Source organism: Zootoca vivipara, chromosome 8 (assembly GCF_965207765.1).
Source record: "Zootoca vivipara chromosome 8, rZooViv2.hap1.1, whole genome shotgun sequence".
In the NCBI taxonomy this organism is placed as follows: domain Eukaryota; kingdom Metazoa; phylum Chordata; class Lepidosauria; order Squamata; family Lacertidae; genus Zootoca; species Zootoca vivipara.
In genome coordinates, this window is record NC_142591.1 from 49,250,137 (window position 1) to 49,263,347 (window position 13,211).

General features: G+C 41.7%; 1 long non-coding RNA gene across 1 annotated transcript; it reads right to left on the bottom strand.

Moving 5' to 3' along the window:
- Nucleotides 1–7,887: 7,887 nt before the first annotated feature.
- LOC148684844 (uncharacterized) lies at nucleotides 7,888–12,969 on the bottom strand. The gene is made up of 3 exons (XR_015951701.1): nucleotides 12,882–12,969; nucleotides 10,934–11,097; nucleotides 7,888–8,319 (listed from the first exon to the last, which is right to left on the bottom strand). It is a non-coding gene; the product is annotated as an uncharacterized LOC148684844 (long non-coding RNA).
- Between the last annotated feature and the right edge of the window lie 242 nt (nucleotides 12,970–13,211).

The window sequence follows — 13,211 nt, forward strand, 5'->3', positions numbered from 1 at the left end:
ATAATAATAATAATAATAATAAATTTATTATTATTTCTACCCCGCCCATCTGGCTGGGCTTCCCCAGCCACTCTGGGCGCCTTCCAACAGAAGAATAACATAATCAATTAAAGATTAAAAGCCTCCCTAAACAGGGCTGCCTTCAGATGTCTTCTAAAAATCTGGTAGCTATTTTTCTCTTTGACAACTAATGGGAGGGCGTTCCACAGGGCGGGCACTACTACTGAGAAGGCCCTCTGCCTAGTTCCCTGCAACTTGGCTTCTCGCAACGAGGGAACCGCCAGAAGGCCCTCAGCACTAGACCTCAGTGTCCGGGCAGAATGATGGGGGTGGAGACGCTCCATCAGGTATACTGGACCAAGGCCATTTAGGGCTTAAAATGTCAGCACCAACACTTTGAATTGTGCTCGGAAACGTACTGGGAGCCAATGTAGATCTTTCAAGACCGGTGTTATGTGGTCTCAGCGGCCGCTCCCAGTCACCAGTCTAGCTGCCATATTCTGGATTAGTTGTAGTTTCCGGGTCACCTTCAAAGGCAGCCCCACATAGAGCAAGAAATCTTTAGCGTACCAATATATGAGAATCTTCCCTTCTGTCATTATCACACACCATATTTGCTCAATATCAAGATGCACAACTGGGTCTGCATCACATTTGGCAATGGGGTGATTGGCAGCACAACAAATCTGATGTACTGGCTTCTAGGTGTTCTGGAGATAGTTACATAACGGTGCATGATATAACAGAATAAAGGAAATGCATGCACACTCCATCCTGTACACACATACTCTCTCCTACACACACACACACACACACACACACACATGATGTAGTAAGATCAGGCTTAAGTCACCTTCATACTTTTTACCTTAAAATCTTGATCTACATACAGATAGGTAGCCGTGTTGGTCTGAGTCGAAACAAAATAAAAAAATTCCTTCAGGAGCATGCACACAGTGTGCATGCACACGAAAGCTCATACCAAAATAAAAACTTAGTTGGTCTTCAAGGTGCTACTGAAGGAATTTTGTATCTTGATCTACATATCAATGCAGAATATAGTTGTCCCTTTTGTTAAGCTCTATTGCATTGAAAACACATTGTATCAGGTGCCAGAAATGTAGCATAATTGCCCTCTGATGTGTTTCTGATTGGTTTCCAGTAGCTGTACTTATCTCAGAAAACATTAGGTCATGCTGGACCCAGCTGCCCCTGTGAGCTTCTCTCTGCAATGGTCACTGAATGAACTTTTTGAGAGTGAGCTATTGATAATGACTCTGAAACAATTTCTTCCATTCTCAAGTATTTGGTACTTTGAAAGGGCTCCCCCCCCATGCAAAAGACCAACCCCCCCTTAGGCATCTTTGGGACATGATTAAGAGTATGGGTTACTTTGGGTTGCCGGAAAAGGAGAAATATATCAAGCTGTTAACCATAAAGAAAATCTCCCTGTTTCTATCAATTAAGTATCATGTGGGATGACCTTGACTCCTTGCACATACCCTTTAGGCCATTTCCCCCCTCTCTTTTAGGGAAAGATGTATACCACATCTGGCTTTGGGAATACAATTCCACTTAAAGCACCACTGAACATTTTTGTTCCATATTTAAAGATGTGCGGTGCTCAAAGTAAATGTGATTTCCTTTTCATGTGTGGCTCTTTGCATGTTGGAGAGGGTGATACACAGAGAAAATAAGACACACACTGCACATTTCTACTTAAACCATCTCCCTCCCACCCCTGATTCCCTCAGACCTAGGCCTAGGGTTGCCAGACTCAATAGAGGACAGGACTTCTGTGCCTTTAATTGCCCTGCTCTCTTTTGAGTCTGGAAACCTTAAAGAGAAACCAGCAGACCCTTTGTTTAATTTTCCACAAAGGGTCTGATGGTTTCTCTTTAAGGTTTCCAGACTCAAAAGAGAGCAGGGCAATTAAAGGCACAGAAGTCCTGTCCTTTATTCAGTCTGGCAACCCTAACTAGGCCTATATATAACTTTGCAAATTTTAATTGAAAGAGAAAACCACCCTCTACCACAGCTTTCATCAACTTGGTGGCCTCTGGATATTTCGGACCACAGATCCAACTCTAGCTCCATCGGGGTTGATGGGATTTGTGGGGTTGATGGGGCTGATGGGATTTGTGGTCCAAAAGATTCCAAGGACACCAGGTGGGTGAAGGCTTCCCTATCTCTCTCTCTCTCTCTCTCTCTCTCTCTCTCTCTCTCTCTCTCTCTCTCACACACACACACACACACACAAAAACACACACACACACACACACAAACACAAGACACACAAAATCCAGAACTTAATTTGAGCTAAGTCTTACCAGAGCTGGTTTCCATGCCAGGGATCAGCATGGAACATGTGGTATAATAAGACTATTTTAAAGTATACCCAGAGTATAAACTTATTTTATGAAGCCTTTTATTGATTTGGATCATTGATGAATCCAGACCTCATTGAAAGGCCAAGCTAGATGCGATTTTAACCATGTGATTGCATTTAAGGGGAAAATCCACCATCCATCCATCTACCTCGAGGCAAGGTGCTTCCAGAAGATGCTTTGCCAGTGCTTAGGGGGTGGGGTGGAAATTAGTATTTGGAGGAACTTTGAAAGGCACCAGACAGCACTTTAAAGAATTCATCTTTCGTAGTTCACAGTCAGGGAGAGTGGGGTGGCAAAAAAATGCAGATCTGGAACTGTATGCCTTACCTCTGCCTGCACCTCGAAAGGACTGTAACTAGCCTCCACAATTTTGGAATATGGAACTGTTAGCATATGGCTGTTTTAAAGCAGGTTTATGTAGGAATTACCAATGATTACGGTAATGGTAATGATATTTGGGTTCCAAAATGTATGAATTGCATAATGATTATGGTAATGAATGCAATATTTAGGTTCCAGAGCCTAACATATTCTGAAACCTGTAGGCTTTATGCAGGGATGCTTGTCAGATGAGCAATATGTCAGAGCACATAATCACTAAACTCTGAGAACATTTACTGCACACTGTCCAACACAAGATTGAGACTCTGGCAAATTTCCCACAGAGTGTTTCAAACCCTCTGTTTCATATGAACTTATGCCAGGCCTTCCATCTGTGTTGCCACAGAGAAAGATGTGATATTGGCTCAGACTTTCTGGCACCATTTTGTGTGTCTCTTGTGATCTGGTCTTTGATAAAGTGTCTGCTGCAGGTGTCAACTAGGTCAAGCTGAAAGGGGGAAATGAAATGGTGCGGCACAGAGAAGAAGCAGCGATTAAAATAAAACCCAGCCCAAATGGTACCCTTGAAATCTCCTCTTCCAAAAGGTTTAAGGATGTCACATTTGCTTTTCCAGTCAATGTTACTTCCATCAAAACAACATAGGTCCTTCATGTTGCTAACATTTTATAATATTCCTTTTATAACAACAATAAAAATAATGTTCACAGTGAGGCTGGGATCCAGCCGAAAGCTTCTCTCTTTTACACTTCCTATAAATCTACATCTTGCATTCTCAGTCAGAAGCTCAAGTGTCTGCACATAGCAGAAGCAAGTGCCTGTCAATAAAAGAACAGCCCCAGGAAATGTATTTTGTTTCCTGTCACCAAGGAAGAACAATAATCTACTGAGAGGCAGACAGAGAATTTATACTAGCTAGCTGCAAACAACCAATCTGCACTTCCGTTGTGTGCCTTCTCTAGCCCAGTTCAGGCAAACCTCTGTGTTGTTCTGTCAGTGTGTGACCAAGGAATGGCACATCAAGTGTTGAGGAGTATATGAGCAAAATCAAGGGCATAGAGGACAGTCTGATCAACATGGGCTATGCTTCTTGCCCTGATTCTACTCACAGACATGACTTGATTTCTCATGACATCACTAGTCAGGTTACTTAAAAGGCCAGTTTTCAAGGATGTTGCTTGCTGGTTGCTGTGTTGGAATCCAATGACTCCAATGTTACAAACAATGTCTGATCTAGCAAAACTTCATCTGGTTTTATCTTGGCACTCGGAAGCAATGTCTGGCCACTACCAAACAACACTCATTAAGTTTGCTCTCGGTTTTAATTGCTCGTCTTTCTAATTTTACATACCCCATTTCATTGTCATCCATACATTAAAATAATGTTTACTTGAATTTCCTCAGAGAAATCAGTTGCTTGTTTTTTCTCTTTTTCTATAATGAGACAGGAGAAATTAAGCGCTCCAGTTAATGAATATTTAATGGTTTGTTTGTTGGGGGGGGGGGATTGAGGGTTAAAAATTGCCACGGTCTACAGAGTTTTAAGCAAAACAAATATACACACAAACACACATATACTAAAATTATTATGGGCCTCATGAGTCATGGATTAAACCAAGGATCATCAAACTTTTTTGGGGGGGTGCCTTGGGTACATTTGGAATTTTGAGAAACTGCTATTGGGTTGCTTCCCTCCTTCCCATCATCCCCACAATAGACATTCTTTTCAGTTGCTCATTTTTCTAATCTTAGATTCAGTTCTCCACGTTACTTTGCACCTAAAAATAAGAAGCCCTCATGAAAATTCACCAGCATTTTAATGTGAATTTCTCCTAAACTGCATATGCTGTATGACATTTTGCCGAATGTACACATCTCTGCAAGGCAATTTCCCCATAAATAATGCATTTTGGTATGTTATTTCCACCAATATGGATACTTTACCACAGTATTTATGTACATTTTGGCACATTTTGGCTGGAGAACTGCATTGCAAAATTCAGAGAAAGCCCCATTTTGAAGGAAGGTTGTGTTTTGGTTTGCCTATCATTGCTGAAAGTGAGATTTAAGTATAATGACCTCAAAGTGTGAACTAAATCAAATTTCTTCCCCATCTCTAGGTCTGAGTAAAAGCCAGGAGTATTAAAATAGAATCTCTTTAACTAGCATTATTTTACACAGAAATTAGAGCTTACATTGATAGACTGCACAGCACAAATCAGAGGACATTTTCAAGGGCACCATGTTGCTGACCCCATTATTAAACTAAACACATTCCTTTTTCAAACTACTGTTATGCTGAAAATTTCTACAATTTTTAAACCATTCTTCCACTTGCATTCTCCCCTCCTCCCATGTGCTACTTGTGCCCTCTAAAAAAGCCCCACAATAGGTTTAGGGACTGTGTGGGGACTCATGGGGGAAGAGAGTGGAGGAAGTTCCATTGCTCAAGGAGACCTGGCATGCATACCCCACTTAGCACTATGTTGAATTCCCATCCAATGAAAACAGGCACATCCAAAATAGGATCCTCATTGTGATGTGTCAATCACATCCTCTAGAACAGCCATTCCCAATTAGCTAAGTACTGCAGACCCCCTGTTTTTCAAAAGCCAAGCCATGGACCCCCTACTTTTGAAAATGTTGGTATCTCTATGGTAGTTTCTGTTATGCAACTGGTGCCACAAACCCCCTGGGTGGGTTACACAGACCCCTTGCAGTCTGCGGACCACCAGTTGGGGACCACTGCTCTGAATGACTACTGCAGTATGGGTGCTCTCCTATGAATTAAACATTTACATAAGGAGAGGGAACTGTTGTATACTTCATCTGCCAGAGATCTCTGTCATATTTCTGACAAAATTAAAAGTCCCATGCTCATTACCAGGTCAATTTTTTAAAAAGTTCTTAAACTCGTGTTTGTGGCATATTTGCAAAAGTGAGATTTATTTAAAAGAATGTCTTAAGAACGGGCTGGAGAAGAACAAAAGGCTAGGCATCTTAAGAGCTTAAGGGTGTTTTTTAATGAAAATTGATGTTCTTTCAGGATCAATGGTATAACTGAATGGCTACTAAGTAATAACAATTACCCTGCATTCAATTCCCATAGAAACCAGTAGTACTGGATAGTCAACCAAGGACATCATGCTCTTCTAACTGCAATTATTGTAAGTTCCCAAAGCAGAATTTTTGCCGGTGCTCAGAATCAGTATGGTACTTAAATTCCCTCCACTTCAATTATTTGCCTCATTGATGTACTCTGAGACCACTTTGTTCCATACGATGGGAAAGCCAGATAAGGCCCTTGGCAGTTCTATCTTTATTGGGATGAATTATTTATCATAGAAACAAAACAACAAATCGGAAGCTGAGGAAAATGGAGCTGATGCTAAAGGCATATGTTGGCCTTCTTCGATTCTTGGCTCTGTGCAGTCATAGTCCTCAGATGCCAGGAAGGCCTTAAAGAATGGCCAGCGGTGCAGTCCTATACATTACATTAACACAGCATTGGAAGTAGCAATTAAGGTTTGACCTCTTCCTAATAAACTGAGGGGAAGTTATCTACTGCTCCCACACACCTCTGTCGCTTGCCAGCAAAAGGTCTCCTGCATTCTCATGTGAGAGCTGTATTTAGGCCAATGCGTCATGGTGCTAAGTAATGTACTTTTCAAAAGACAAAGGATGCTGCTGAGGTCAAAGGAGCCAAACAAGGTCAAGTGATAACCACTAGCTGAGGTAAAAATAAGTCTGCTACTTCACCCTTCTTGGGGCTAGGATTTTCATGAGCCTGGTGCTCATAACCTAGCAGTAGATCCCCTGTTCTGCTGTCTCTAAATGTCAGGCATTTAGCATTTAGCCCATTACATGTTTCGTTTCAGAGGGGATTTTTCTGCACATGTTTAAAGGAAAGAGGCATCATGGAAGGCAGGGGATGGCTCAGTCGGTAGAGCCTAAGACTCTTAATCTCAGGGCCAGGAGTTCAAGTCCCATGTTGGGAGAAAGTTTCCTGCATTGTAGGGGGTTGGACTAGATGACACTTGTGGTCCCTTCAAACTCTAGAATTCTATGGTTCTATTTTGTCCAGAATAATAAAAGTTGAGCTGCAGTCTTGTACACATTTAACCGGTGTGAGCGACCTTCTTTGGTAGATGGGTTTTCACACATTTTAAGAGTCTTGTGAATTAGAATCTCTAGTGATGGCAGCACATATTTGGAGATTTATCTGGTAACTTAGTCACACAGGTCTTAATACGGGGATATTTATTGATTAAATGCACAAGCAAAATATGCACATTTAATACTGCAGTAGTGAATATCTTGGCAAATATGCACACAAACACTTTTCTTTGGTTTTCTATTAAAAATGCACTGTTAGAGTTGTTGCAAGCAGAATCCCTGGTCTGGACTTTCTGCAGAACAAAAATGAATATTCTCCATCACAACAAACAACTGCAAAACTTTACTGGAAATTGTCTTGTTGTTGCAAGCAGAATCCCTGGTCTGGACTTTCTGCAGAACAGAAATGAATATTCTCCATCACAACAAACAACTGCAAAACTTTACTGGAAACTGTCTTAAAACATTTACAATTAAATGTTGCAAAATACAAAATATTACATTGCTTTTAAACAAGCAAACAACGTGATCCTGTATTCTTTAAGTCCTTAATACAGTTCAGTAACTTTCCTCTCTCTGCTCCCCGAGAGAGAGAGATCCTATGCAAGCATCTTGCTTGTTCAAGATTGCTCACCTGGAGTTTATAATGCTGCTGGCTCCAACGACTAACTAAGATGCTGAGTTCTCAGGTTTCATCTTCCTGCCATGAGAGATCACTGCTTGGGTTTCCAGGATAAGTCATCCATTAGCCTTGAACACTCTCCTTGCCACATTTTCTAAAGACAAAACTCTTGAGCAAACTTAATGCAAACCTCTCTACATAGCATTTTGGCTTTGGTCTGGTTAATATCTAGCAGCATGAATAGGCCCCTTTCAAGAAACAGCAGTTTCCCACCTATATCCATTGCCTTACTTTTATGAAAAGTTTAAATACCCTACTCTCTGCAACACAAAACTGTCAACAATGCAGCAGTTCTTTTTGCTCTGGATGCAGTTTTGCATTCAGTAGTTGTTTTCAATAGTCCATGCCCAGCTCTTTTCATCACCTCCAAGACCAACAGAGCATAAATATCTGCTGGAGCCACAACATATATTAAACAAACCAAAGATTGGTGGAATTGCTGTGCTTTTATTTAACAATCAATCAGTTGGATACGACATGCCATTGAATCACATTTCTTATTGGCAATTGTGCTTTCTTTTCTGATAGTCTTGTGAATGCTTTACCAGGTTTTCTTTATATTTAACAAACATCAATGGGGAAGAGACAAAAGAAGAAGCTCATTTCATTCGTATGGGACAACAAATTGTTACAAAACAGTTGTATTTATCCATTATATTTGATTCATGAAAGCCTGTGTTGATTGCGGTAATTTATCAAATGCTTCTATGTTTCAGCCACTTACATTTTCAATCTCTCTGTGTGCCGATTGTGAATTGCTGACCACGTCTCACCAGCTCAAACTTCAGAAACTTTGGAAACAACATAGTTAGAAATTAGAATCATAGAATCAGAGTTGAAAGGGAACCAAGGGTCATCTAGTCCAACCCCCAACAATGCAGGATTCTCAGCTAAAGCATCCATGACAGATGACCATTCAACTTCTGCTTAAAAACCTCCAAGGAAGGAGAACCCACCATGCATTCCTTTGATAGCTGAAAAGCTAGGATTTAAACTAAATGAATTATGCCATGCAGAGTTGGCAGAATTTGATCAGAGTGCAGTGTGCAGTGTGTTTGGGGAGAGGCGAATAAAACAAGGGGGAGTTATTCAAGCCATCTTCTAGGGAGGTTTCCTAGATAACTTAGGAAGGTATCGCAACCTGTTGGTAGCAGCCAAATAAATAATGCAAGGGTGCCAGGAAGTAATCAGCCAATTTTTGCAAACATACTGGATGGAAGTTTCTAGCACAGGGTTCCCTCCCAGAGCTAATGGCATCAAGACCATAGTGTGGGCAAGTGTTAAAGCCCTCCTGCCCCTGAGCTTGAGTCCTGATGGTCCCCCTCCATGGCAGCTGCTATGTAAAAAACAAAAATAGGTCACATTAAATGCTTATACACATTTAATATCACATCTAGTGTGGTGCTAATGGAAAACTCCCCAAGGGTATTTCTATTGATCTGTAAACTATTGCGGGAGCATTTCTAGTTGAAGAGTGAATGAATGATCTATCTGAACTCCAGTACCAAACAATTGTGCCGATGCCCTTCGAAAGGTGTCTCACACACAAATCCCCAGGTTTTTGGAAATTTGGAAAAAAAAATTTCTAAATTTCTCTCTGAGTGAAATACTCTCAATTTGTTTTTGATGGTGTGTTCCCTTTGATCATGACCAGGATTAAGAGCTGTCCAAGAGCAGCACTACACAGGGCATTCACATATAATTGAAACTCTGGATGAATAAAGCTATCATTGACTCAGACACATCTCTTCTGAAAGATAGCCAAACATCATCTTTAAGGAGATGGGGGCGAACACTTACAAGAAAACATCAAACCTTATTATTCACATCCTCATTCACATCTTTCTAAAACCATTTTCCTTGGTGCAATGCAACACTATTTTCAGGAATGCCTTCATACAAACATTGTATTTCAATGAAACCCTTTATTTATATGCTGAAACCTAAGCTTTGAAAGAATGTCCTGCCCAGATGAATAGCTTAGATGAATTCAGAAGTCAAATATCAGAACAGGAGCCATTATGAAGTGAAGCGATCTTGTGGGTTTTTACATTTTTCAGAGCTTTAATGACAAACCATTGTCATTGCCACTGGTCCCATCACCTCCTGGCAAATAGAAGGGGAAGAAATGGAGGCAGTGAGAGATTTTACTTTCTTGGGCTCCTTGATCACTGCAGATGGTGACAGCAGTCACGAAATTAAAAGACGCCTGCTTCTTGGGAGAAAAGCAATGACAAACCTAGACAGCATCTTAAAAAGCAGAGACATCACTTTGCCGACAAAGGTCCGTATAGTTAAAGCTATGGTTTTCCCAGTAGTGATGTATGGAAGTGAGAGCTGGACCATAAAGAAGGCTGATCGTCGAAGAATTGATGCTTTTGAATTATGGTGCTGGAGGAGACTCTTGAGAGTCCCATGGACTGCTAGAAGATCAAACCTATCTATTCTTAAGGAAATCAGCCCTGAGTGCTCCCTGGAAGGACAGATCGTGAAGCTGAGGCTCCAATACTTTGGCCACCTCATGAGAAGAGAAGAATCCTTGGAAAAGACCCTGATGTTGGGAAAGATTGAGGGCACTAGGAGAAGGGGACGACAGAGGACGAGATGGTTGGACAGTGTTCTCGAAGCTACGAACATGAGTTTGACCAAACTGCGGGAGGCAGTGCAAGACAGGAGTGCCTGGCGTGCTATGGTCCATGGGGTCACGAAGAGTCGGACACGACTAAACGACTAAACAACAACAATGACAAACCAAACAATGTTGAAAATTATTGACTGTGCCTGCTATGCACAAAACAATACCCCAAAGAGAGTGACTAGATTAATTTGGCCATTTGTCTTTTTAAATGTTAAAACTCTCAGTGCAAGTTCTTTGTTGTTTGTCAATGACACTGAAGTTGTTTTGTTTGCAATCCAGCCCTCTAAATAAATATTTTTTAGAAAGCAGATGACTGTGTTGTTAGCAGCACTGCTGTTCTTGCAAAGCAGAAAGCACAAACCTTGGTTCTTTGTGAGATGTTTTTATTCTGTTGAAGGGCATGACTCAATCGTTCAGGTTATCTGGCTCCACTGAAAGGCAAAGTGAAGATATTAATGTGTCCTCCTTTCAGAGAGATATATGACACTACCATTGGAGTATTCCTTACCATGGAATTTTCCGGCACATTAAATAGAAGGTAGCACCTACAGAGTACTGGAGTGATGTCTCACCTGTACCCATTGGGAATCTGATAAAAGGCCATTGACCTGCCTAGGACACACAAATAAATGATCCTTTTCATAGTTGTACGCCATGTCCAAAAGGCTCCAGAGGTTAATTAGAAGGCTCAAAGGCAAAACCTCTCCCCCTGCAGGAGTCCATTGCTAATTAATCATTTTCCAATCAAGTTTTTTTTTAAGACTTACATCAATTAGCAGGTCAGTTTTCAGTGCCCTGACATGGTCAAAATACTCAGACTTTATAGCTCGGTTGTTGGCATCCGTTTGTCTCGGGAGACAATGGCGGAGAGTATCTTTGGGGCTGAAGTCAAACTGTTGGAAGGTTGCAGTGCTTGCTGTGGCTGTAGAGACTGATGCAAGAGAGACATGTTTTGTTGCAGCTGGGGCAGTTGAAGGCATCCAGTTGTGGTCAAAATGCTCAGACTTATATCTAGTTGCAAACAAATGCCTCCCTGGCTTCCTTGAGCATGTCCAAGAAAAGACAGAGTGCACCCACTTATAGTTGTTTTTAAGCACAGTGTCATAGTAGCTTAGGAGCATAGAAAGATGTCTTGTACTAAGGCAACTGATCCATCTGTCCATCTGTCTACCCCAGGGGTCAGCAATTTTTTTCAGCCGTGGGCTGTCCCTCAGACCTTGTGGGGGGCCGGACTATATTTTGAAAAATAATGATGAACAAATTCCTATGCCCCACAAATAACCCAGAGATGCATTTTAAATAATAGGACACATTCTATTCATGTAAAAACATGCTGATTCCTGGACTGTCCGCAGGCCGGATTTAGAAGGCGATTGGGCAGCATCCGGCCCCTGGGCCTTAGCTTGGAGACCCCTGGTCTACCCTTACTTATCAACAACTCTCTAGGGTTTCAGACTGGGATCTCTCTAAGCCCTACCTGACGATGCTGGGAACTCAACCTTAGACCTTCTGTGTGCAAAGCAGTTTCTCTGCCACTGGACTATATTCTATTTTAAATAGAGATAAGCCTGGGAGCTCAATCTTCCCCCAACATTCCTGCTTATCCAAGGGACTTTCCCCCTTGTTGTGCACCAGAATCACCTCCTTTCCAATTTGAGCTGAGATGCAGGCCAAGAGATCTTTAATCATCTCCTTCCCAGCATGAACACCAGCAGAGACTTTAGCAGAGCCCTCCACTTACTTTTCTCAACTGGTTCTTGCCACTGCAAAGATCACACGAGAGTGAGCTGAGAAGGTTGGAGACAGAACTTCTCTCACTCCTGTGCTGCCTTTTCTCACAGGAGAGAAAGCAGCCAAAGCCATGACCCACCAAGGAATGGAGTTTGTTGTTGCTGGTCCTTGAATCTCTGCAGATTTCAGCTTATAGGTCTTGTTAAAATTAGTTGCCTAATACTGGGGTCTCTAAAGGCCAAACTGCATATAAAATGGGGTGGGAGATCTGTCATCAGAACTGACTCACATCCTTTTTGTTTGTGCTTGAAAGCAGATGCAGTGAGTTCCAGTTCTGACTGTAGCAAAGCCACTTGGGGAAGTGGGATAATTAACTCTTTCCTCCCTTGCTGCTTTCTCAATTGAGAGACACCCCCCTCACACCACCAAAAAGCTTCTGTATTTCACTAAGGGGAAAATATGGGTACAGAATGTTGTGCTTGTATTTTCCTTCATCTGGATGAACAGTAGCTGGAAGAGGAAAAACTTGAATCGGAAAAGCAGTACAGGAGGAAGAGGTTGAAACACCTTCACCAGTGCCAGGGCTTCCCTGGATTTGCTTTTATGTCCAAATGAAGGTCTCAGGAGTTCCAGTCATGGGCCTTCTGCATCATGTGTAGTTTTGGCCATCCAGGAAACACAGCAGTGGTGTGGACTGGACCTACCAAGTCTCAATCCTGATTTTGTACCACAATATGTTCCTTTAGAAACCACTCATAGATCAATCTAGCCCAATTTTATGGGCCTGTGCTTAACTGTGATCATATCTGATGCTCAAATCCCAGACTCTCTTGTACATGTACATTTCTTATTATCCCCATCCATCACAATGACAAGGCTAACCTCTGTGCTTGACTTTTCATTGCAGGTTGGTTCAAGATGGCATTATATGGTAGGACTGGGGGAAGGATTTATATCCCAGGCTGAGCATTCAGCAACACATACCTTACAGCTCCAAGTAATGCAGCCTTCTTTCATCCGGTGCTCATTTTCCTTCAGTTGAATCCTATTACCATCCAAGCACCCCGGCTGCCTGAGGCAAGCCTCCAGCTTGTTTATCTGCAAAAGGGCAGGGGAGCGGTGGAATGGGACAAGGCAGAAACTTAGCAGCTGAATTATAAGATGTAATAAATCATTGTTAGACCATACGTTTAATAGGTCCAAAATCCTTCAATCCTTCTTTTTGCTGCCAGCAAACTAAAGATAGATTCATATACAAAAACATTCTCTTTCCAGCAGGTAATTTTCTACATTCAGTTCTTGGTGACTATTACA